Genomic DNA, 16992 nt, shown 5'->3' with positions numbered 1-16992 from the left:
GGCACAAATGTTTTTGGAAGGGGTGAATTTTAAGTGAGAATTAGAAGATGTATGCAAATTGTGAGCTGAAGCGAGGGTCTGTGCAAGCAGGAAACACTCACAGGCCACGTGAGTTAACCAGCTAATTAAATCAGCACAGCACAGAGTCTGTGAATGAGCTATGGGTCAGAGAGTATGGAAAAAAGCAGACATGGAACTGATTAATTGAAGGTAGCTGTGATCTGTCTACCACTAATTCGGCTGAGCAATTAGAACTGGGCAAGGAAATGGTTTTGCACTTGGAAGAGCTGGAAATATTTCTTTGTTTTATCTCGGGACAAAAGAAATGTAAACTGAAAAGGGAAAGAAAATTCAGACAAAGTCAGACAAAGTCTGGCCTGAATCTGTTTAGATTAGTTTCCAAAGTGCCATTTCCACTCTGGCCTTATTATAATTCCTGCTTTATAATTATCTTACCTCTGAATATGAAAAAGATGACTCAGGCTGGCTATCTGGAAAACAATTTCATTTTAAACATTGAAAATATTTCAAACTGTTAACAAAGAGCTTTATTGAAACCTGTCTCCTCAAAGTGAAAAAGACATTTTTAACAAGTCAGCATTATTTTTTTTGGAGAAAAAGTCTTCCAGCTAAAAATCCTTGACCCCATCAGTCATTTCTCTGTTGCATATTACCAAGCTCTAAAGGCAAGAGCCTTGGAGAAGGTCATGTTTTCTTAGTTATCTTAAATGAGACACTCTGTCAAACAGCACTTATTAATTAGCCAGACTCTGAAAGCAAAATATGAGTGAGGGAAGAGGGACTGGACAGTCACAGTCCGTATCTCCCACACCTCCTTGATCCATAACTTTCATTTTGTTCTTCTTTTAATTATTTTAGTTATCTTTAATGATATCAATTAAAAAAAAAAAAAAAAAAAAAAAAAAAAAAAAAAAGGCATTCCTCCAAAGAGAAGACTGGGGAAATAAGATTTCAATTGACCCTCAAAATCCTTTTGGGGTGACTCCATTTCCCATGACGGAAGGCTCAATACAAGCAGGGCACTAAGGCAATAAGATTCCCCAGCCTCTGAAGACTTCAAGTGCTGTTAGCTCTGGAGGACACACCGTGTAAGGACCTGGTCTGACCCTCAGCAGAGCCCAAAGGAGAGCTTCAAAGGGATGTTTTGACACGTAAAGATAAAGTAGGCATTGATTAGGGTTTATTAAGACCTAAGATGACTTTGGCACACAAAGGCAAGAAGAGCAGATTAGGCAGTTGTGATCATTTTGAAGGTTTCTCTGCCATGTCTGATTGACATTTAATCAAGTCGTCCATGCAAAATGTTTGAGTTGGTTGATTGAGTCCAAAGAAATGAAAAGTGTTGAACTTCATTTGAATAATGCTGGTGTGCAGCTGTGCGGTTCTGAACGGCAGGACACTGAAAGTGCCCCCAAGAGCAGGCTGAGACACCCTGTCTCATACTTTTTCTTTTTGATCAAAGGTTATTTGAGTTCTTATGTGTATATAATTCCATATATTTCACCCTGACACCAAGGCTGAACACCTTCACAAAGGTGATTGACAATTTTTTAGTTGCTTCTTTGGTTAAGGTGAATGAGAAAAAGCTTCAACCACCAACACCAAAGACTGTGAAAGATCGATTCATTCTTCCTTCCTGGAAGCTAAAAATTCTTTTTAATAACTTTTTAATAAATGATTTGCTCTTAAAAGGTTCAAGGATCTCAAATCAATTTAATTAGAAACAATAAACTTAATTAGACCTCAGGATGACCCTGCACCTAAGGCAAATGTTTGACTAATGGGTAAGTGTCTATCAGAGGTCAAATCCTGTGCTGGCCATGTCGGCAAAAGCATGAGAAAGGCAGAAAAAGGCCGAAGCAGAAACTCTCCTGGTAAAACACCACATAGGCACAGCCTTTGCTGCAGCGCAAAGCATTTGGGAAAGTGTTCCTTGGGGGAAGAAGCCCAAAATCGTACCCCAGACACCCCATGGTGCTGACAGGAGTCCTGGATCACTCGTGGCAGGACGAGGTGGAGCCCGGGGCACTGCTGGCTCCAGGAGAGGAGCAGGCAAAGCAAGGTGCCCTCACGCCCAAGGGCTTCTCCTCTCCCTGCAGGGACCCACGGGCTGCACGGCTAATCCCCTGCGTCTGGTCCCCGTGATGCATCTCCTGAGCAAAGGACACGACGTCGTGGATAACACCGAAATAGCAACACGTCTCAACGTTTGGCGTGCTGTTGGAAAGGTGACTTCAATTTGCTCTTCGGCCCGGGGACGAAGGACCAGCAATTTGATGATGGGGAGCTGTTTGAGTCCTGCCTGGCAATAGAGGAACTGGCAGAGGCACCACCTGGCTTTGTGCAGCAAAGAAACAAGGTCAAGGACTCAGCTTATCCCATCTGTGGTATTTTTACACTGCAATTTATATTACAGGAGGAACAAGAGGCCCTGTCAGAAACCAAGGCCCCATAGACCAGGAGGAACATGGGAGGAAAGGCAGCGGGTACCTCAGAGCCGCTGTGCTCCAGCTCCAGCTCCCCAAGCCCTCTCCAGGGAGGGCTGGGCAGTCACTGGGATATCAGGGGCATGGTGGACCTCAGATGGACCTTACACTGCATCTGCCTTTGGCCTCCACCTACAAAAGGCCTCTCGGCCCTGCTGAGGAGCCACCAGTGTGGATGGAGCTCCCTGGACATGGGGTGGGGAAGAAGGGGGCTGCAGAGGCATGGCGGGGCAGCAGAAAGGGTTGGAGGCAAGATCCAGCTCTCCTCGGCTCACTGGGCTGACAGAAATTTGCTCCCTGTTCCCTCGGCACCTTTGCACTTCACTGGCAGTGTCGTTATGCTGGCCTCAAGCCTCTGCGATGCTCTAAGCATCCTCCTGCGTGAATTATGCCCGCAGTGAAAAAACAATTTCCACTCCCAGTTACATCAATATAATCCTTCAAAAGATGATTTCAGCTTTGCATCAGTGCTTTTGATAGACATAGGCCCCTTGAGCCCAGCTTGGCTGTGACTCAGACACGGATTTCAGCGGTGCTGCTCTGGGAACACAGCTCTCCTCCCAGCCTGCAGGCTCCCGGAGCCTCAGCTGGTTTGGGGAAAGCTGGGGCTGAAGACACAAAGAGTACAACCTGCACAGGAGCGAGGAGCCGTGCCTGCAGCACCCTCGTGGTCTTTTCAGCCCATCCCATCCCCACAGCATTTAGGGAAGGGCTCTGGGATCCTCATTCACACCGACTGCCGTGGGGTTCCTCCCGGCACCTCTTTATGCTCAAGGTGCTCAAGGTATGAGCCCTGTGTGATCTCACTATCAATATAAAAACAGAAGAAACATTTTAACAATGCACAAAAAATAAAACAAAGCAGTGGATTTGTGTTGGAGACCAGTCTGGCTCTGCCACTGATTAAGGTTGCACCTTGTACAAAAAAAAAAAAAAAAAGTTAAGGTAGGTAAAGGCAAAGATGTTTACTGCAAGCGCAGCCCAGGAAGATTTTGGATTTTGTATTTTTTTTTTGGCTGGTTTATGAATCGTGGTTGTTTTGACATGGATCTTTGCAGTGACGTGTGTCATTGATGAGATATTTGATGTAGTCAGCTCGGTAAAGCCAAACTCCCTCTGAAATGAAAGTGGGGTTTGCCTGTACGACAAGAGTGTTTAACTGGCCCTAGAAACTTGGGATACTTGTTATAGGATAGTTTAAAAAATAGAAAAGGAAAAGACCCAAAAAAAAAAAAAGAAAAACCACTCCCCCCCCCATATTTAGTGTATGGTCATTAACAAGGTATCCCATAGGTAGAACATGATTTATTGAAAACTAAAGAGAATGTCCTGGTTCTGCTAGAATGGAGGGTTTTGTTCTACTCAGGGCACTTTATATGAAACAGATGCACAGCCGATAAATCAGGCTGTCCTGCAGTAAGGATAGACTGCATTTTCTGTATAATTTGCCTTGCTCTCTGTAGGCAAACATTAGGGATGAAAACGGGGCTACTCTCACTTCCTAAAAATCATTGATTATTATTGTTGGAGGAAAGAAATCCTTTGGCTTGTAGGATGTAGCAGTGGGAAGAATAGTCGATGCAAAGCTCCCTACAGAAATCACTTCCAGAGCAAGTGTTTGATTAAAAGATGAAACAAAGGGAATACTTGAAATTTACGTTCAGAAGGACATTCTGCTTTCTCAAGTTTTGCTTTTTTTTTTTTTTTTTTTTTTTTCCAAATGGCTGCCCCCAAAAGCAAGCACATTCAAATTTTTATCTGCAAACTTTTTTTTTTTTTTCTTCTTTTTGGCAACACCGTTAATCAGCGCTCAGGCAGCCTGCAAGGCTCTGCGAGGTTTGGAGTGATGCTGCGGGGAGATGCAGCGATAAAGCAGCAGGACCCAGCAGCCGAGGGAGGAATGGGCTTTGTTTGACAACTGCTCAAATATGTATACAGAAAGCCATAACGTGGGTGGCTTTCAGACAGAGTTTAGAATGCAAAGGGATATTACAGTTTTTCAATAAAACTCGTGAGAGCGGTGCCATGGGATAGGATTTCCTGGAGTTTTCTGCTTACGAATGATAAATACGTAAGGCACAAGCCAGAAGTTCACCAAATGCCATTCCTACGTGGCTTTGTTTTCAAATGCAGCGTTTCCTTGCCTCCCTCCCCACTACGTTTATGTAGCTTTGTGGAAATGAGAGTTATTTTATGGAAAATGCAAAGGACGGAAGGCGAGGCTGGCGGGAAGGCTGCGCTGCCCCACGGAGCTGCACGGAACAAAATCCTGAATGGAGCCGAGCTGGGCGTGCGGCCCCCGCTCCTGCCTGCCTCTCCCCTTGCTTTTCTTCATTTAAACTGCATAAGCTGCAGATGAAAAATATATAAATAGTGATCCTATATATAGTCCCCGGATAAAACTGCAGTTCATTTATGACAGCTGACAAATCTAAAATGGGCAATGTAAGTGCATTACAAAATGATGAAACCTTAAGTTCTCTCCCCCCCAGCCATAAGGACGCATTAACATTAAATTACCCGCTGAATAATGTAATCTGCTGCAGTTTTCTGCCAGTGCAGAAATACAGTCAAAATAGCCCTTTCCCTTCTATTTACAGATGGAGCCTCGAAACCCATCTTCCTTGCGGCAGATACAGCATCCACTCACTTACATTTGCTCAGATTCAATAAAATCTGAATCCGGCTGAGTTAAAGTTGGTTCGAAGCATATTCTTGGTTTCAAGCCATACAAATGGCACGCATGCCTAGGCTTAGGCCCCTGCTCATGGGATTTTGGAGGTATCAGACTACAGATCCCTGGAGCTGAGACTGAAATCAATACCCAGTACTTGTGAGAGATGTAATGGATTCAATCTGACCAAGAATTTAATTGCATTTTTCATTATGATACAGCCTTTTCTATGTCTGGATGCCTTTGTGTTTATAAAGAGGATTTTGGAGTGTTACAGAGAGGTTTGCTGAATATTCCCAGCGATCCTGATCTCGCTCAGGACACTGCACAGTGGGCTCTGGCAGGTGGGCGGTTGGAGGTGTGGGGTCTCTGGACTCCCAGAGGAGAAGCAGCCACATCACCTTTGGGATCTACCATCAGGACCTGATTTCAGGACATGCTGGCAGTAGTTCTTTTTTCCCTGCAGTCTCGTTGTGGCATGGCATGAACGGAAAGATGCGGAAAAAAATGTGTATGGTGAAGAAAAGGGAGTCTGGAGAAGTTTGTGTTTGTCAGTTCATTTTCTCTTAGGATATTATGTATGTCCAAGGGATCCTAAGGCATTTACAAAGGCGATTTTGAGAGCTGAGAAAGGAGGAATGGTTCCTCTGGTCTTGCCATTGTACTTGTGAAGAGCTGCTTCTTCAGCTGGTGGGTCACACTCTGCTTCATGGCACTTACACCACTTAATACGCCAGGGTCCGCTTCAGCTCAGGAAGGCAGTTAATGAAAGCCATGATAAAACTGGAACAATTCTCATCTTTTCTCTGCTGGGTCCTTCAGGATTTGGCCAGGATCTCTCCAGGGCACTCATTTCATGAGCATCCCAGAGAAGGCAACTGATCAGAAACCCCAAGAGGAACCCCCCTAAAACAGCATGTGCTTGGATCCCATAACCAACACCTATTTTTCTAGAAAACTCAAAGCCATGACTGCAAAGAAAGCCAGCTATCAGACTTTCTTTTTAAGCAGCTTTAGATCAGGAGGGAAAGAAACAGCATCATCCCATTACAAATGGAGTCTATTTTCTCTGGGGGAAAAAAAAATCACTTTTATTTCAAAAAGTGCTGTTCCGCCAATACTGCTCCGGTTCACAAAGAGGAGCTGTCACACAATTCAAGCTAAAATTGGCACCGCACTAAAACCTCAGTATCAGGACTTGAATGAAACCGATCTGGAAGCACTCACAGTATTACACTTCCACACGCAGTTTTCCAACTCCTGATGTCTGCACAGCATCGATCCCTGCACCCTCTAAGGGGCTTGTTGTTTTCTTCTGTGGCAGGGGCAGATGGAGGAGTGAAGAGAAGAGGAAGCATGGGGCAGGTTTGGGGTGGTTTTGGGGTGGTTTTGAGGTAGCACAGGCAACTGGCAGGATGCAGGGCAGCAGGCACACAGCTCAGCTGTGCTGTGCCCCAGGGCACTGTGTCGCCATCCATCAGCACCCTGCAGGGAGGGAGCAGAGGTCTCTGAGTTACTGAAATGAAGAAGTTATTCCGTGGCAGTGGGATTCAGGAGGGGATGTTCCTTTCTACTCAGCTACCTGACTTCGCGGAAGACTTGAAGGTTATTTTTTTCCACATTGGGAAAAAAAAAATTATAATCAATATATTATAATTCATTACTGAAATCTACATATCTGTGCTGCCTTTATAGGGTGCTGTCAGCAGCAAGCAGCGTTCAGGGGACAGTGTGTCCTGCCCAACAGATGTCCCCGTTCTGCTCCGTGCTCCTGGTGGCCGTGGCGCGGGCTGCTGGAGCTGCAGGCACCACGCAGGGTTTGCCCATAGGGATGCTGATCCCAGTGTAATTCATCCTGTGCCATCAAACCAGGTTCCTCACAGGTGGTGGTGCCTGGGGACACTGTGCAGAATGTGCTCCCACAGCGAGCATCCTGCAGCCCCTCAGGGACACACTTCTTTTTGACTTTTTGGGCTCACAAAACTCATGCACCACATTGTCACAGAGCAAATTAAGCTGTGATCTCTCCCTCCCCAAGCTCTACATTGCCAGCTGTTTTCAATCCACGTTTTTTTTTGCTAGCAGTTCCACGCGATATTGCTGTCATTAACACTGCTCACCGGTTTATAAACACGAGCATTTATTTATCAAACTCAAGTATCTGCTTTGGGCTTCAAACCAACCCCAGGGCTTTGTCTGATCCTGCCAGGCTGTGCTGTGGGGCTGCCCTGCTTCACACAGACCAGGGCTGGGCTGCAAATGTGCTGTCACCTGTTGGTGCTATTCCTTCTCAATGTACTTTAGAGGTTTCTTGTTGATGTTTTGTACTTTCAAATGGCAAAAAAGAAAGGCAGACTTTAAAAGAGCTTTTAAAGACAGCATGAGTAGGATTTGATAGCCTCATTCATATTATTCCTCCTCAAAATCCCATTTTCTGCCTCAAACATGCTCAATGTCTAGTCCCTCAGGTGCAGGTGAATACCCATCAAGGCTGGTTGTGTGGTCATGCAAGTGTCAGAAAAGGAAGAAAATTCCTTCAAGAGCCGTGCTAGCGCTGGCTTACACCCCAAGCACGACATTTGATTATCCTGCATTTTAGCGCTGGCCGCAGTTCCAGATGTATGCAATGCCACGCCACCAGGCTCTTCCTAAGTATGACTTTCAGAAAAGATTTACAGTAAATCCACCAGGACGAAATAAGCAGTTAGTAATGTCAGCTCTTTAATCCAGCTACAGTAACCAACACCAGGAAAACTGTCTTTAAATGCTGCTGCCTCCCTACAGGCAGGCAGTGAGAGCCACGGCTCTGGCTGGGACAGCAGGACAGACAGACCAATGCTGCAGTCTGCATTAACGCAATTTAAAGCAGATAAACATAAAAAAAAAAAAAAAAAAAAAAAAAAAAAAAAAAGGTGTGGAAAAGAGTAAATCATCAGAATTTGGAGTGTGTTGGGAGAAAAGAATTTGTGGGCATCCTTTCCTGTCTGCAGGATTGCACTGAACTGCATGATAAGCCAGCTAATAATCCTCGTGGTAGCACAGATCATTTCCTCCACCACTGTCTCGTGGTGTCAGCACCAGGCAGCCTGGATGCACCTGAGAGCATCTGCTGACTCCTGGACGACCTCGTGCATTCACGGCTGCCCAGCGGCTTAATGCAGTGCTACTGGCTGGAAAATTAACAGGCCAGCGTGTGCACCCAGCTGGGAGTCCCTCAATGGGGACTTCTCACCTTTAATGTGGCACTGGCGTGAAGCACGACCTGACACAGCCGCAGAAAGGTCTCCAAGACAGCCCAGACGTGCAGGTGCTGGCAACTGAGACAACTGAGACATTACCTTCAGCATGACACTGCCTGCCAGGAGGTTTTGGAGCTGAGGACAGGGGTGCGTTTGCCACCAGTGTGCTGTACCGCTTTCTAAGAAATCCCATTCCTCTGCGCTCTCATTCAGCATAAGGAGCCTGTTCGGTCTCCTGCTGCTGTTTATTCTATTTGTATTGACTGCAATAACAGTATCGTGGGTGGCTTCACTCTGGCTGGACCTTGAGAGGGGCTCTGTGATGAGGCAGGAATTACTCAGCCCCAGACAGCCCCCAGAATGGCACCGCAACTTGTGGGTGCAGTGGGCAGCAGCAAGCCGCCCATGCCAGGGCTGTCCCAGAGCTCAGCTCATGCCAGGGTTTTGCACCTTGCTGTGTCTGAACATTTCCCTCACAGGAGGAGCCTGGCAGCAAAGTATCTATCCTTGTATCAACCAGATTTTGGCTTTTGAGTAGCTCCCTTTTCTGCGTTTACCTGCTCCCAGGGCTGGGTGCACCCCAAGCACCCTGCCCAGAGGCTGGGCATGAGCGGTCTCTGCATCTCCAGGGCTGTGCACTCAGCAAAATATATTACCTGTAATAATGTGCCTCGTGTATACAGCTGCCTTTCTGGGTATATTTTGAAATGTTTAATGATGTGTGGCTGAAATGTAGTGATATCTTCCTAATGGAATGCAAGGCGGAGGAGAGCTCACGCACACCAAGACATCTTATCTGTATCGGCAATTAAGAACCTAGAAATTAAAACAAAGTATAAAACCAAAGCTTTTTAGTTAAAGCCATGGGATTTGAGCCTGCAATTCCAGTCCAGTCAGGTTTTCATAAGGCTTTGTTGTAGTGAAATCCAGATGTTAGGCAACTCTACCCATTAGATATTCGGTTCTTGTAGGCCGTGGGCTTCTCAGTGTTTTTGTGTCCCTCAGCTGTCTCAAAGTCCATGTATTCATACAATTATATTGCTATAGATTTTTCTCTCAAGTCTGCGGTCCTGTTTTAAATTAAAATAGTCAAGTGCCAATTGTTTGAGTTACCAAAAGCCATTGTACAGACTAGTCTGGACACGGCACTAACATTTGTTCCAGGATCTTAACCTCAGCAGTTCACCTGCATCATGACTCCAGTCCCTATGGAGCGTCTAAGTCAACCTCACTAATGCTCCTAATCAATTTGACAGCCAATTAATGAGTTCAACCACTATCGCCAATGCTATACCATAAAGAAATCCATGGCTTTAGATGACAAATGACACAAGACTGCATGTTCTCCAAGAAATATAAAAGCTAGATAAAAAGTCTAAACCTAACTTGGTGAGTTATGATGTTTGCTTTGAGAAAAATAAAATAAAAATAAAAATATTCAGAAAACCTGGATTGCGTTAGATTATCCAGCCTGCCAGGCCAGGCAAATATATCTATATATCTAGATGCCTAGATATATAGATATATATAATGCTGCTCTTCGATTTTGCCAGATTACCTTACTGGATTTCCCTCGTTTTAAGAAAAAAGAATCCAAAGGCCAAAAGTAATCCAGTCTCATCCATTTATTTTTTAACACAGAGCTCTCCTGATAACCCTTGGCATATTGCTCTTACATGGTCAGAACAAGTGAAAAGAAAGACTTCCAGCTTCTGGCGAAGTTAGACCTCTTCCATTGCTCTTCAATACAGTGATAAATTGCTTCTCAATAAGAAGTTCACAGCCTGCCTCCACTAGGCAGAAGTATTATTTACATTCTTCCTCAGAGAACTTTAAATTAAAATCATTAACCACCTTACATGATTTAAGCCGCAAAGAAAACAATGTATGATTAAAAGTAGGTCACAGGAAAGTGACTGTAAAATTGAACTATAAATGAGCAATTTCAGACGACTACCCTCATCCCGCCATGCTTTGTGGTGTGTATTTCACCCTCCCCAAAGTTTTAATAAAGGCATTGTACTGTCAGCACTTAGTAAATATTAAAATAATAATATATGCCATAATTACTTTCCAGACATTACTAACGTGTTCCGATCTGCATGGGGCTTGGTTCTCAAATTACACCAAAACCTTGAAGAGGAGAATAATGGTTTCCTGTTCCTGCACCACTGCTGCTGGAGCTGGGTCAGCACAGGCCTGGGTGCCGAGGCCCGTCCTTGTCCTCAGCCCAGGGGGCAGATCCAGACATGGATTGAGCAGTTGGAGTAGGCTTCATTTCGGCTGTTTTGTGCTCCCTGGGGCCTGGAAGAGAGGAGATTATACTTCAGAGAGACGTTAATGCTGTCCTTCCCAGCTCAGAGGCATGGATTACCTGGTTTGGAAGGCCGTGTGTCCCAGCTGGGCCTAGAGCAAGCAACTGCACAGATCTGTCAGGGGTTGTTTGCTTAGGCACAGAAACATGTGTTTTAACATTATAAATGCACAGAAACGTGTTACAAACGGGATGGCCCAGCATTTTGGCTCCACCTGTGCCAGCTGCAGGCTGCGTCCCCCAGCTTTCCTTTTCCTGTTTACTTGGGACAGAGCCATTGCTGTCACAGTGTGCTGCTGGGGCAGGGCAGAGCTGAGCTCGGGAGCAGGGATTTTGGAGGAGATAAGCAGTCGGAAGGGGGAGGAGGGCTTGCAGCACTGCTGTTTGTCAGGGCCCATCACCGCAGACACACGGGCCGGTGATTAATTGGGCAACTGGGGCATATCAGGCAGTTTCCTGACTTCTCATTTGTGTCCTGTTATCACGCGGAAGCTTTCGGAGAAGGAAACTAAAGGTAAGAGAAGAGACGATGAAGCCCTTAATCAACAGGAAAAGGCTTCCAGTGTCAGGGCTGCTGCAGACCCCAGGGTCAGCATCCTCTGGGCAAGCGTGTGCCGCGCTGCTGCGCGCAGCTGGAGCCACAGACACCTTGGAACGATACCAAAAAGCCCAGCATGAGCAAGTCCTGCAGGAAGGTGTTAGCGGAATAACGTTCTGTAATGCCAAAGGGGTCAAGAAAAGCATTTCTTCTGATTTCTTTTTTTAGGTTACATATTATTCCCACACCATTGCCTTAGATGCTTGAGATGGAAATGGAAGGATATTTAGATTGAGTAGTTTGGGCTAGAACTAGAGGTAAATGAAAACACAGGTTCTTGTTGTACATCCCCGTTGCATCAGGCATCTGCAGATGGGGCCTCTGAGCAGCACCAATACTGCCAGGGCCAGGGGCAGTGAGCACGGGGGCTTCCTGTGTGCCCCCGAGCAGCAGTTCGGGCAATGGGAGACAGGAACCAGGCTGGAAGAGGAACACGAACAGACCCCTGGGTGAGAAGGCACCAAAAAGGCCTTCAGCATATGGGGTTGTTGGGGTTCTCTCTCATAGGCAGAATTCCTCCTCGGGGCAGTCCTGGCACCACGGTGGTGTCATTCTGTGCCTCTCTGGTACGCGGGTCTGGGAGCACAGCTAAAGAAATGCATCGCCATTCCAGCTCACCTTTGCAAAGCAGTTTGCTTTTTAATTTTGCCAACTTTATCTTACATTCAGTATCTAATGCAGGACAACCCCATTTTTAAAAAGACTTAAAAAGAAATGTGTGTGTGCTGATATGACAAATGTAATAAAACAATAGTTCTAATGGGAAGAAAAGCCAACACATTTGCAATTTTCTTTCCCACAATATGCAGTAATTCAGCAATCCCATCGTGAGATAAGAATTACTTTGAGAATAATTTTCTTTTAATAGCTCTGTCTGAAACAAGGCAAATTTCTTTCCTAGTCATTACAGCTTCTGGCCTGCAGTAAATGGCTGGAGACTGAGGAAGAATTTAAAGGAAGCATCTTGCCATCACATACACAAACAATGCATACCACGACCATTTCTTCAGCAGATTTAAAACAGCATTCCCCATCCTTGGCCATGATGCTACTTATGCAGCACCTATTTAAACAAAGACTTGGAAACATTAATGCACTGAAAGATTCACTAATTAATTTCACTGATTTATGGAGCATGGGAGCATGGGCTGAAGCAAGCGATAACACTGATAGCAATAGCAAAAATATTTATTTACAGAGACAGAAAACCACATATGGCCAATAGAGCCAAGGATTTATGACTGTGGGGTATCTGGTGTGACATCTGATGCATATCTTAACAAGAATGAATGCCAAAAAAACAACACAGACTATTCCACCCAAAGCTACTCCAGTGTTACAATCCAGGGCCGCAGTCCCCAGTCCTTGCAGGCGGCAGGAACCAGCTGGAGGACCCAGAGAGGCTCTAAGGGATCCCGAATGAGATGTGAGATCTCACTAGCTGTGTTTGACCTCAGGGCTTCCCATGGCAGCTTCTTCAGTTTCAAGTTTCTGTACCTGTCACACCTAATATAAGCTTTCATTCTTTAAGTGCCCACAGATCCTTAGCCCTTTTCAGTGCGAGAGATTGCTTTGGAAATGTGTACCAAGCTGCTGGTGTGAAGTTCAGCTCAGAAGCTTTTCTAAAATCCGTGAGTTATTTAGTGCCTACCTGCAGAGCTGGCTGGGACTGTCTCTGTCCCACTTTGTCCCAGAAAACCACACATGTTGTGACCACCTGCCATGACTCTGTGAGCTCCTCTCTGTATCCATATCACAGGAATATGATGCATAACCAGAAATACCTGCAATCAGCCCCAGCCGATCTCCACACACAGCCTAGATCTTGCAGTCCTTGATCTGGAAAAAAAGGGCAGCATAACCAAGCCAGCAGCAAAAATTCCCTCGGTTATCCCCAGGTCTGCATGGCTCAGTGACTGTGCACAGGTCCTGATGCACACCTAGTGATGGGGTGGGTCACAAGGCCAGGTGACACATGCAATTAATTGAGCTTAATGCTTAACAGGAACAGCACAGGAGTCTCAGCTTATCCAATTGTCATTTATCAAGTTCCTCTCTCTCTTCTGCTCCGAAGTGAAAATTGGTTTCATTGCATCGTCTAATTGTGATGGATATTTTTAGATCTGCAATTTATCATATGGAACTTGTATCTAATGAGACCACTGTTGTTCTTCCCAATACAACAGAAGGAGAAGAGCATCAAACTTTCCCAGACACTGCTGGCACAATGAATGAGACCAAAGGACTCCTTCCCTATGGAAATGAATAATTTTAATTCAGTTGGTTTTTCTTTTTTTTTGTTTGTTTCTTTTTCTTAGTACAAAGATTTACAGCTTTTATTTTGGCATTCAGCAGAGATTCACAATCCAGTTTTCAGCTGTGATCACCAACTAAACTGGATTAAAGCCTGAGAGCGTTACTCCTCTTTGAAGACAGACGGGGAGCCATCCTTCTGTGCACAGTACTTTTGATCCTAATCTTTGAAAACTTCAAGCACAAAATACCCCATTATCATTCAGAAATTATAACCGGGGCATAGACGGGAGCTGAGCATTTATATCATAATGTAAAAAAATAAGGTAAATAATCAACATTTCTTGATCTAAGGCCACACAACTTCCTTGGAGTTTGTGATAAAAGGAAAGAAACTGCAACCGTGTTTAAAGAGTCCAAGCCAGCCCCAGCTCTGCAGGACGCTGGTCTCAAGGTGCCACCAGCCTTCTTCCAGGGCACTGGGTAAGGAAACGAGGGGGCAGACTGCATGGGACATGTGATGTTTTCTTTACTTGGTGTCAAACCAGATCATTGTGTCTTCTGTGATCTAATAAAGAAGACTAACACAGGCATTTTCAAAGTAAAGCCAATGCCTGTGCTGGAAGAACACATTTTATTTCCCATGAGCAGCCGTTAGAAGCAAAAATCCTTGCAGTGCTTGGTTCCCACTTCGCTAATTCAACAACAAGCCACAGAAGACAAAATTCACGTCAGAAGTTTGTCTGGGACCCAGAAAACAGAGGGAGCTCTCATGGAGGGCTCAGGTTTTCTGGAGGGAGAGCAACGAAGGCATTACACCAGTGCCTAATGCTTCCCCTCCACATCACTCCAAACCAAATCCCAGGCTGTGGCGGGTCAAACTTTGGGGCTGTACCACGTCCAAAACGAGTCCAAGCAATCCTCGTGGCAGCAAGCAGCAGGGGCATTCATTCATCTGCCCCACACCCCAGAGCTTGTTCCATGCACAAGGGAACATGTTCAGTGTATACAGCTAAAGCAAAGCAATTCATTAAAAAACACAAAAAAGCCCAACCACTGTGCTGAATTTAATAGCCACGGTATCTCTTGGACATGGATACAAGAAAACCATTGGATTAATTTATTGATGAATCACAAAAACAAATCTGTATGATATTTCAGAAAACAGAAGACTTTCTTAATTTAAATTAGGACCATTCATTTTCCTGAGGACCATGGGAAGAATGCTTCAGAAAAGCAGAGCACCCACATCTGTTATCTCTAACTAGGGCTGCGGTTACTCAGCAGTCCTACAAACCAGGGCATATATTTATTTCTCACTTTAATTGCTGTTTTAGTTTCTGCGTTATTGATGATCAGCACAAAGTGTCCAAATATACCTCCAGAAAAACATATTCCCTTTAATTGAAGAGCTTAGAAGTTAGCGTTCAACCTGCCCGTTCAGAAATGTGTTTGCAACACTTGCGGGATAACATTGCTTAGTACCCCAGCTGAAATACACGTTTTTATGGCCAGGCTTGAACTGACATCCCGGTTTAACAAAACTTCCTGAGAATCAATAATAATTGACAGAGTTTGCATCTGTCACAGCTGGTGCAGTACCAAATTCTCCCTTGATCTGTTAACCCTCCTGCATGCCCGAACGCCCTGCTCATGGCTAAGCCACAATGTTTTTGGCACTGCTCGATGACTGAGCACAACACCGGTTACCATCAGCTCTGCTAGCAGTAAAGGACCACCCCCATTCCCCCAGTGAGCACCCCAAAAACATTTCTGGCAGCAGTGCTCGCTGTCCCGGCTGTGTCCCATGAGCTGAGGGCTGCTCTGCTGCATCAGTTGGAGCATCAGCTCCCCAGGGGCACCTGAGGAATCGGCTCCGTGGGGCAGAGCAGGGACCCAGCTCTGGATTCACGTGGGGCTGAAGGAGGGGGGCTCATTCGTGCACCCCGCCTCAGCTCTCACCCCGCTCCCTAGCCTGGTATGCACTAAATAAGTTCCCGGAGCATAATCCATGAGGATAAGCAGTGCCATTGCTGTCCAGCTCCCAATTTCTTTTGAAAACCTTCATCTTATATTCAAGCAGTAAATAACCCAAAGCGCACTAACCTGAGGCTCCAACCTGTTTTCTGGTTAAAGCTCCAGATACATTTTTCATGGAAATCAATAAATACACCGCTCGCTGGGATCAGTGGCCGAAAGCTGGAGGAGGACAACGTGGGCAGGCACTAAACAGTCACTCAGCAGTTTGCTAAAGATTTTTTGCTCTTGCAAGGAGAACAAAGCCTCTGCAGAGGCAAGCTGCAAGCTCCCCCCGGGCTCTGGCGGATATTTCATGCAATATCTGAAGGCTATCTAACAAAATGACTGAGCTCTGAAACAATGCAAACAAACACCAGCCGTGAATTGATCAGAAACCTCCGCGCATCCTCTGATCTGTTACTTACACAAACCTTTCTAAAGGAGAGGAGCAGAAAGGCAGGTTATTAATTCGCTTCTGACAGAAAGCAGAGTCCAGCTTCCTAAAGATTGCTTGGTTGGGGGAAAAAAAATAAATACAGCAAAATGTTTCCTAGATGAAAGATTTGGATTATTCTCTGCCTGTTAATTGGTTTTTGTATCTAGCGCACACTCTCCTTTTCATAGGAGTGCTGTCAGATAGATACAATGGGGAAAAAAGTTTGCAAATGCTTTTTTTGGCTTCAGTGAGTCCCTGCTGTTTATCCCAAGGCTCTAATTCAGCCGGTGGATTACTAGTTGTACTCCATTTGTGTTCACAGACCTTGCTTTCTGAAGAGAAATAGAGTCGTGTGCACTGGTACATGCATGCACGTGCACATCAAGCAAGCTAACACTTGCTGTGCTGTTCCTCCACGTGATGTTATTTTACGTAGCACAAGTGGCTGATCCCACACTGCAGGGATCTGTATGGTGTTCCCTGGGAAAGGTCTGTGCTCCGCGTTGCACTGAGCTTTGTTGGATGTCTCTTTGAAATTGGTGGCATGGAAAACTGCCCTCCTTTGGGATAAATACAGAGACATTTCGCTCCCAATGGGGCTGGAGGAAGAACCACTGCCTGAACGCACACGGGAGGCAGCAAGACAACGTGTGAGCAGGGGGTGGCTGCCAGATAATGTTTGCCTCCATGTGAGAGACCACGGAGATAATGTCACGGGAATAACAAACGGGAAGGACAGGGGGGTTTGGGCAGTGCGTTTACTAGCGGAGGCTTCCAGCTACCAGCAGACTGTGTTTTCTGATATTTGAAACACGCAGGAGTTAAGGCAGGCATATGTTTGCATTACTTTTATATATAAATATAAAATATCATTTTTATTTTTATATATACATGCACACACGTGTATATATATATTTATATAAAGAGGATGTTTTGGCATCTCAATAGATGC

General features: G+C 45.3%; 1 long non-coding RNA gene across 1 annotated transcript; it reads right to left on the bottom strand.

Moving 5' to 3' along the window:
- Positions 1-10030: 10030 nt before the first annotated feature.
- Positions 10031-13309, bottom strand: LOC311442034. The gene is made up of 2 exons (XR_014696431.1): positions 13117-13309; positions 10031-10724 (listed from the first exon to the last, which is right to left on the bottom strand). It is a non-coding gene; the product is annotated as an uncharacterized lncRNA (long non-coding RNA).
- Positions 13310-16992: the final 3683 nt, after the last annotated feature.

Source organism: Aythya ferina, assembly GCF_964211825.1.
Source record: "Aythya ferina genome assembly, chromosome: 10".
NCBI lineage: Eukaryota > Metazoa > Chordata > Aves > Anseriformes > Anatidae > Aythya > Aythya ferina.
This window is presented reverse-complemented; position numbering and strand designations above follow the sequence as displayed.